General features: G+C 32.8%; 1 long non-coding RNA gene across 2 annotated transcripts; it reads right to left on the reverse strand.

The window, feature by feature from the left end:
- Nucleotides 1-3,789: 3,789 nt before the first annotated feature.
- LOC122070245 lies at nucleotides 3,790-7,073 on the reverse strand. 2 transcript variants are annotated; one of them, XR_006137710.1, is made up of 4 exons: nucleotides 6,811-7,073; nucleotides 6,603-6,701; nucleotides 6,329-6,466; nucleotides 3,790-4,245 (listed from the first exon to the last, which is right to left on the reverse strand). It is a non-coding gene; the product is annotated as an uncharacterized LOC122070245 (long non-coding RNA). The 2 variants fall into 2 exon arrangements; XR_006137709.1 differs by lacking the exon at nucleotides 3,790-4,245 and having other exon boundaries at nucleotides 4,481-6,466.
- Nucleotides 7,074-10,200: the final 3,127 nt, after the last annotated feature.

Here is a 10,200-nt window from a genome sequence, read left to right on the forward strand (position 1 = left end):
CTAACTTTTACTTGTGAAGTAAAAAAAAAAAAACCTAATTTTTTACTTATCAAGGAAGCTGTTATTCCTCAGGACTTTTTAACCCACATCCCCTCTTTGCCCCAGTCATAGATTACGCGTTTTCTTCTCAGATTTGAATGTGGTTTCTATGGTTATATGCACAAGTCATATGAATGAGATATTCATGTGAATGTGGTAGAAATGGCTTTTCTTAGAATGCATGTTATTAAGTCAAAGCGTCTTACATTTCACATTAAATCTGTCTCACTATTTTTTTTTCAATCTCTTTCGAGATATCGGATGAAATTGGAACAACTAAATTTTCTATTTTCAATTATGTCTTTTTCTTTTAAAGGAAATTATTCCTTCATCCAAGGTGATGAATTTATCCATGGATCTAAGGTCATCATTGCTCCCTTACCATATGTTGAAAGCCGACAGTGCCTTTGTTCATCAATATTCATTCAAGCACAATGATGACCATAGATGAAAGATTCCAACGAAACCAATTCCTTTTTTTAAGATAATTTTTTAGATTTTAATAACAGAATAGTGATGATCTTTGCCTTTTCCATAGTTGTTTATTGGTAACATGAGTATTGATATACCTGCAGTGTGGACTTTTTCCTTTTTTTTTTTAAATTAGAAGTGCAATATTAGCAATCAAATGTATTTCTTGTAGTTTTCTTTTTTTTCTTTTACCTTTTTTAACCCATTGGAGAATAAACATTTGAAGAAATAACGATATAGACATGTTTTTATGGTAGAGTGCAAATTTTTAACAATGAAATGATGATTAAGTAATTATAGCATACAAATAGATTGAGTAATTTCTTTGAATGACCACATTTCAAATTTAATGTCTCATCTCAATCTTATAGTCCACCTTTTATATATAAGGTTGCTCTTGTTTGTTTCTTCAATGGCTCAATATCTTCTAAGTATTATATTTTCAATGCAAAAGTTTCTATTGACCATGCATTGCATGCCTAAATATGTCAAATGGAAGAATGATGTGACAAATTGACTATATCTAGGAAATGATTTGTTAGATGATTCTGGATATGTATGTCTGTAAATGACTTTTGGATTATCAAAAAAAAAAAAAAAAAATCCCATATTGATTTGTCCCAAATATCATTATATCATTAGATCATCAACGATTTTTTTTTTTAAGGATTATTTTCAAGGATTTAACTATGTAAGCATCTATGTAGTACATATATATAAGACAAAAAGGTTTTACATATAGGACAAAAGATTCCTATGAGGCTAATATGGACCATTACCACTTATATCCCTAATTTATAGGTCAATAATATACTTTAGAGAAAAACTGTCATGGTTACAAACTTATTGTTGGTGATTACACCAAGTAAAACCTTTTTAAAAATATTTCCAACCTCGTCTTTCTTACCATGCATGCTGTCTTATTGTTGTGTCATTGTCCTTCTAATGCTTTGAAGGTATACGAAAATGGACATAATATTATTCTTGATATAGAAAGAATCCTCTAAAGATTTCATTCAAAATCCCAAATTAAGTTAATTACCAAAAAATTAAATTGGATGAATAAAAAAAAACACTTGTCATTTTTTTCTCAGTGACTTGGAAAAAGATCATCCAAAGTAGTGGTTTTTGTTTTCTCTAACCTCTACTTGTCAAGTAAATAAAAAAAAAAAAAACTTAATCTTTTACTTCTCAAGGGGTTTGTTTTTCCTTAAGACTTCTAAACGCCCCCTCTTTCTCAGTCATAGGATATGCATTTTCTCCTCATACTTGAATGTGGCTTCTATGGTTATCTTAAAATGCACTAGTACTGTTAGCGCAAACACCAAGAAATACCAAAATAAACCAAGACAGATCGCACAACACAGAGATTTATCGAGGTTCATAGACCGATGTTGTGTGCTAGTCCTCAGATGAAGAAGAAGATGGTTTACTATGCAGAATAGAAATTACACCTAAGCAACGACGAGAAAACTTGTCCTAAAATCCTAGCTCGAAAAAACCCCCAAATAACAATGACCATGCTCAACAAGACGATAGTACATTATATACTCCATGTTGTGGGTCGACCCACTGGGTCACGGTCAATCCGGTAGAATTAGAAAACTTCCATCATAGATCTCAAAAAACTTCCCATTCGGGTCGCCATCAAATTATGTCAAAGTGAGTCAATCTTCAAAATGGGTCAAGAATTTAAGACAAACTTGACAAGTGCTCATGTGAATGTGCTAGGCAAGGTTTTTCTTATAATGCATGTCATAGAGGTCAAAGGGTCTTACATTTCATATTAAATTGATCTCATTAATTTTTTTTATTTTTTTATTTTTTTCTGTTATGCTATTTCTCTTAAAAGGGAAAATTTTTCTTTCATCAATGGTGATGAGTTCATTCACTAATCTAAGGTCATTATTGCTTCTTTATTATATGTTGAAGATTTGTAGTGCCCTGCGTTGTTTTCAGACGTTCATCAAAATACAATGATAGTCATTGATGAAGGACTGCTTCAACATGACTTAAGGAAAACTGATCCCTTTTTAAAGATCGTTTACTTTGGATTTTAGTTACAAATTAAGGATAATAATTGCCTTTTTTTCCAATTGTTTATTGGTGAGAAGAGTATTGATATACCTGCTGTGTACTGTTTCCTTTTCTAATTAGAAGTGTAGAGTTAGCATCCAAATAGAATTCCTGTTTTTTCCCCTCCAATCAGGAAATAAACGTTTGAAATAGAAACGATGTAGGTATGGTTTTATGGTAAAATGCCAATTTTTACCAATAAATTTATGGACTGCGCAATTGCACACCTAATTATGTTATATGGAAGAATAATGTAACAATTTGACCATTAGATATGTGGTAGATGTTTTGTTAGATGGTTCTAATCGTATAGGTCTATGAGTACATTTTTAGATTATATAAAGGGGCGTTTGGTTCGAATTATCCATCGAATCAGATTCCAGGGATTCAGGATTCTGGATCTAACTCATATAGATGAGTTTCTTTGGAATAATTTTTTTCTGGTAAAAAAACTATTTGGTTACCCTGATTCTGTCACTTGATTCTGAATGAAAAACTGTTTGGTTATCCTAATTCTGGCCATTGATTCTGAGTGAACAACTGTTTGGTTACCTTTGAGTCTTTGAACCCATGTTCTGTTGATAAAAAAAAAAAGAATCCAAAACCCAAAACCAAAAACTAAAATTTGTTCCACACGTGTACATTATTTTTTATTTTTTATTTTTTATTTTTTATTTTTTATAGTAATATGTGAAAAAAAAAAGAGTGGAACTCATGAGCTATCAAGTCTAATAGTGTAGTGTAGTAATTTATTTATTTATTTGTAAATTGAAGAGGACAAAAAGAAGAAAATTACAAGGCATGATTGTAGTTCATGTAATCGAAATAGGTATCGTGCATCTTCAAAAAGAATAATATAGTACTGAGTCGTTTTTTTTATTAAAAAACATGATTTGATTTCTTCAAGTAATGGTTTTGGGTAGGTATTAAGCCGTTTATATTTTTAATTTAATTTCTTTTTTTGTATATTATTTATAATTGCTAACTATTTAGTTTGGAAATATCTTAATTTGGAACAATTCAATAGATACGATCAGTTTAATTCATCATATCTAGAACCATGGTTGGGAGGATTTTCACATGCACCCAACACATTGGCACTCACCTATTATCTCTACAGTCTTCACTCTTCACTGAATTGAAGTCAACAATAAATGGATACTTTGCATCGTCTAGGTGAAGACACGCATTAATAAATTTAAATTGGATAAAAACAACTAGTCATTTCATTGTTAAGAACGGACCATATAGTTCAACAAAAATTTAAATACTACTTTATATTACATTGAAATATGAAAAAATTACTACCAGAAGTATAACTATTACAAACTGACCCATCAAACTCAAAGTATTCTTCAGACTACGAATCTCGTCAGTAAGAATTTTCAATTCTTCTTTCATCTGCTCCATTTGTACATTCCTTTCATCCACTACTGTTGGAGTAGCATCTTTAGGCACAACCACGGGATCACACCAAGAGAAAAAGCCACAACCTTCCATTCGGAAACTCTGGGCAACAATAATATAATCCGTATCTGTTTCGGGTAGAATCTAAAATTCTAACAGATGCTCTTCTTTGACAGCCACATTGTTAGTTTCGTATACAATGGAACTTCCGAGCTATTGGCAGCACTACCAATGCTTGATGACATTATTTAACTGTAAAATAAATAATAAGCAGATGGCCATGTCAGGAGGATTCATTCTATTAGCTTATATGAACTATGAAACACAAATGCCATATACCTCTTGTTCTTTTTATCAATTAATTTACAAAATGACGATTATCATACCAATTGGAGTACACATTGACCATTGGAGTACACATTGAAACACTGCAAGATGTCAGCTTTACTTTTACCAGCAATAACCAGTAAAAAAAAATATATATATATATCAGCCATCAAAGAAGGGATTTATGAAGAGTCTGCTAACAAGTGAATATTTTCTAACATTAGAAATTAACAATCGATCAAGGTTGATAAAGCCATTGAATAACATGATAAATTAATATCCGAAACCTCAAGGCCCTAAACTTATAATATATCATACCATACTAAGTACTACCTCGCATTTCATGACCTAAAAAAAAAAAAATTACACGTTTAATTAGAAGTCTTCATATGGGCTACTCGAAGTTTTACTGCAAATGGGTATTTTTTCTTCCTAATCGAGGCTCAAGTTCACCTTTTCTCAGGAAATTAAAGTGTCTCCACCAGTGGCTGCAAACAACGGTTGCCTGTATTCATTCGACAGAATTACTAAGTCCAGAGGACTAAAAAAGTTAGACCATTCCATTGAGCACCAAACAGCAGTACCCGATAGCAAAATAGAATAAACGTGGCCTGAGAAATCGATAGAACATTATAACCAGCAATTACTAGAGTTAATTAACTCCCAAATTTAAAGTAAGGAATCCCCAATAATACTATAATACTGATTTATATCACCAATCATATCTGAAATCAATTTAATAGAGAAAAGGGGGTCAATACTGTATTACCGCTGGCTATATAAGAAGAAGTTTAACTGATGGACATCTCTGATCAATTGATTGAAAAAAAATAGATGGAGATTGAAAATGAAAACTCAAAAAACAACAGAATAAGAAAAGAAAACCAGTCTTCATCATAATGAGTTTCTTAAAAGCTTGTATAAGTTGTGATGGTGGGGTTCCAGTTGAGGAAAAGTAAAGCAATTGTTTACATAATTACGAGGAACTAATGGACATAATATGATCACATTCAATCATAAAAAAACAGTGAAGTGAATAATAATTGAATATTCTAATCAGCAATGACAACTTTACATATGTCAATTCAGGATTTGAAAGGAAAGTAATGAAAACACTACGAAAAAGTAGAAAGATCAAATAGAAAACTTGGACGAACAAAATTTCACTATAGGAATTCATTTCTGGTTCCAGCCAGAGCACCTATTTATACACTTGAATTTGGTAAATAACTGGAGTAAAAAAATAAAAAACTAAGCCTAATATTCTAAATTGGTGGAAATACAAGAGGATTTAGGATTGACTTCCAACTCTTAGAAACATGAGCTTTTGACTTTGGTTTGGGTATCTAAAGAATGGGCCATAATAATGAAAACAACTATGTTGATCTTAGGCTCAAGCGAATCTTCCAGTAGCACCACATGGATGTTCTGTTTTAACTGCCACTGCTGCCGCTACTACAGCAGAGACCCATAGATTATGGACATTTTAATGGAGCAGATGTCCATTAGGTGCTGCTGTCTTCTTCAGAAGCCATCTTCTCTTTCTAATGACTATTCCCTTCATTGATAAACAAAGAAAAAAAAAAAAACTATTCTTGTTATCTGAACTATGCAGCAACATCATGGGAAGCTGTAAAATCTGATATCTTTAAAAGACACTTCTCTTAAAAGTCTTGACAAAATAGGAAGACATTTCACAAATTTATACACAAACCATTTCTATTTCTAGAAATATATATTGGAATAAAAAATACCTGCCACGGCTACTTCATGAATCAATCCATTAACAAGGAATCTAAAACATGGAACCTAAACAACTATCATGCAAAACCCAAATGCTGAAAACCTATCAATATCAACAACGACAGACAATGAAAGGAAGTAGAACTGAGAAATTTCCAAATCCTACACAAACATAATATAAATGGCTGTGATTAGTAGAATTTTAAAGGATAAAAGTCAAAAAAATCATTAAACAAAAAAAGAAATGACTTATTTGATGCAGAACCTCCTTTAGCTATTACATAGAACTTGCTGGTCTTGTGGAGTCTTGAATCTTCCTTTTTTTTTTGGAGGGAATTGGTTGGACACTTCAATGGCAAAGTTTCCGTCTTAGAGGAATAGGGCAAATCGAGAGCAAAGAAACCTGCATACAATAAAAACAAGTTATCCGAGAGAGGAGTAGAAGCAAAGGGGGGAAATAACTGTTATGCTATATTTGAAACTTAAAATCCCCAAATTAGGGTTTCAGATCTTCGATTGAAGAAGACAACGGACCATACCGCTGACTTCAGATGGATTTTGCACTACCCTCGGCAGTCAATCATCTAAGCCAAATGTGTAAACCTTACACAGTGAAATAGAAACCTAAGAGGCAAACCCTAGATATGAAGGTAACAACATAAAAATTAGAAACCTAAGCTCAATAATATGAGTAAAACACAGGCGAAGAACAAGAAGAAGAAAACACATAAAGAGGACCAAACGCACCTTGAATAAAGCATCGGTTTTCAGATGGCTATCGGCTGCGATCGTCTTCCATGCAAAGCAGGTAAACGTGTGACAAAAGAAAACACAATTGAGAAGAAGACGAAGAAGAAGGAAATCTCACCTCGCGTTTTCACTTTCACCGGAAAGCGTCGATCGACTTTCAGCTAATGAGGGTAAAGTGAGAGAAAAACCCGATAAAATTTGATTCACCCCAATTCTCTACCTTTTATATGAACCCTAGAATCCCTTGACTCGATTCTGGATTTACCTATTCAGGTTAATCCACTTGAGTCCTGGGTTTTAGTGTAAATGGGTGATTCAGTTGAACATGCTGACTCCGGATTAGTTGCCTTAAAATATGAACCAAACGGTTTAATTTAAATGAGAACCTGAATCCCTGGAATCTGATCCGATGGATAATTCGAACCAAATGCCCCCTAAAAGAGCCCTTCCTAGATTGATTTGGCCCAAATATCATTTGATCCTCAACAAATTTTTTATAGTTAGTCTTAAGGACGTATGGCACATATAAACAAAAATGTTTTATATATAAAATAAAAAATCAATATGAAGTTAACAAGACCATTACCATTTATGCCCCTAATTGTATAGATCGACAATTTACCCTAGGGCAATATAGTCATGGCGTTACAGATTCAACATAATCACCAACCATGATTACACCAAGTAAAACCCTTTTTAAAAGGTCTCACACCTTTTTTTTTCTTTTCTTTTCTTTTTTCTATTTTTATCTTGCATGTTATCTTGTTGTTATGTCAATGTCCTTCTAATGCTTATATGTGTACGGAAATGGACGTAAATATTTTTCTTGATATAGAAAGAATCTTCTAAAGATTTTATTCAAAATCTTAAATTAGGTTATTCAAAAGAATTTTAAATTGGATAAATAAAAAACTAAATTTTCAATTTTTCTCCTCACTGATCCCTCTTTAGCACCCCTCAGACTAGAGAGGTCCAACCCCTTTTCTATAACCCTAGTCCTTTTTTATGAGTCATCACTGTTTGCATTTCTTATATAAGAAATATATATTTTATTTAGGGAGGGTGTTTCCTGTCCGAGAGGCTACGCTGCTACATGATCAAGAAACAGCCAATGAGTGCCCCCGATTAGTGCAAACGATCAAGGAAGAAAGATAATTTCAAAGGGAGGAGAGAGAAAGAGAAAATGGACGTTAGGGGAGACTACATCCCCAAACATTAATCATTTTCCCTTATATTTAACACTCCCAAACCCAAGTACCCAACCCTCCTTCAAAAAATCTAGAAGAGTCGATTCCATGACCCCTTGGGACCACGATTTTAGTATTCAATATCAGGACAGGAATTAGGCTCGAATGATATTGATTCAGATTTAATGAAGCTACCCCTAGTTTGCTTTAAAAATTAAGATATTTTACCATTTAACCCTTAGTTTGCCCCAGCATGCAAATATGAGATCAGCCCAGAATTGATATCACGACCTGTTGATTCCAATACAAATCATATGATTCAGGCAATAATCTGATATCGATTCCTTGAACTATGATTGGGATCCTATTATCTACTGGCAAAGTGTCTGGGAAGTTTTTTTAATATATATAGTTAGACTCTAAGGAGAATTGAAGCTCATGATATCTTAATTTTGAGGTGTTGGTCTTTATCAACTGAGCAAGTACCAATGTATTTGTCCATTGATTATTGTTCAATTTTTTAAAAAATAATTTTGAAGAATGAAAGATATAATATATTAAATAAATAATACAAATTTACAAAGGATTATAGACGCAAACACCTCCGACCTGAGGCATCTCTATCTAGAAGCAATTGGAGCTCACTAGGGATGTTATCTAGAGGAACAATTGAAAAGGCTCTTTCGAGCCTTTTTACCCTAACCTTGCTCCATTTTAGATTTGTCATGGTAAGAGAAATAAATAAAAAAAAAAAAAAAATTTGGGAGACAGTTAATACTTTAATAGTATCATCCTCATGGGGTTCACATGAGGTGCACATGATTATCATAAAAAAGGATACCATTGTCAATCCCACTGTTCACTATAAAGTAAGAATATAAAGGAATTTGTATAAGAGTAGCATAGCAATCCTTTTTCCATATTATATTTAGATTCTGGTTTCTCTTCACCCTATGGTAAAAGAGAATTTCTTGATCATGAGCCATTATGGTTGTTGATAGGCATCATTAGGAAGGGAAGTATAGTTTCACTCTCAACTTCATCTAAGTAGGAGATGATGACTAGACAAAGTAATAGTGACTTTAGATGAGCTCAATTTCATATTTTTTTTATGCAAAGCAGCCATAAGGGCCAAATATTATTGTTGCAAAGATAGAGATGAATTATGATACAATAGGTAGAGAAAAAGACTACTCATCTGGAAGAAAAACTCTCCTTAGGGTTAAGTTTGAGAGTTGATCCCATAGCCCCTTGAGACCATGGTTTTAGGTATCGATTTGAGATTGATCTATCGATATGAATTGAAATGATATGGATAAAGTATATTATTGCAAAAATATAATCAAATATTGGTATCTTTTAAGGAAAATTAAAACCGTCTTATGTAATCAATTCCCACCTTATTCGATCCAATAAGGACATCAATCCCAATCCGGCCAATGCCCAATACCTAAAACCATGCTCGGGACCTTGTTACATTCTGATAGAGTAGCAGTTGTCTTCAGGATCAGTATTTGGATTGATCCATTACTTGAGTATAGGACTACCTTTGATTATTAATTTCTGGCCGATATGGATCAGCCTATAATTGATATCATGGCCTACCGATTCCGATATGAATTTTTTTTTTTGGTGAAAGATTCCGATATGAATTATTCCTTGAAACATCTTGAGAAGACGTTATAAGGAAGGTAAAGTGAGTATGATCTTCTTAATGTGCGCATCTACTACCATCACTGTGTATGGGACAGTACGGACAATATTAGTTTTATTCTATAAATTTAATTGATTTAATTAGGTTAAATGGTTGCGGTACGGAGTTAAAATATCATTCATATAGGATTCACATTAGGTCCACAAGATCAAAATAGGAGAGAGAGTGTCCATATAAACCCCACTATTCATTATGTGAGAAATGTATAAACCTAAGGAATCCCACCATTTGATGCTTTGGATCACCTATCAGTCTATTCGTACATGAATGTTTCACACATGTTCTTTTCACTTTTATTAAAAAATTTAATAATACAATTTTTTTTTCAAAGGGGGGTTGGAGAAAAACTCCACCTAAACAAATTTATTTAAACAAGTCAAAGTATGATTAATATCTATTTAAACACTTTTAATGGCAGCATAGAAGGTATATATGGAAATAAAAAAGACATATGTCAATACCGCACATGTGAGTAGGTGATTTGGG

The sequence above is a fragment of the Macadamia integrifolia genome, unplaced genomic scaffold (genome assembly GCF_013358625.1).
Source record: "Macadamia integrifolia cultivar HAES 741 unplaced genomic scaffold, SCU_Mint_v3 scaffold860, whole genome shotgun sequence".
Taxonomy (NCBI): domain Eukaryota; kingdom Viridiplantae; phylum Streptophyta; class Magnoliopsida; order Proteales; family Proteaceae; genus Macadamia; species Macadamia integrifolia.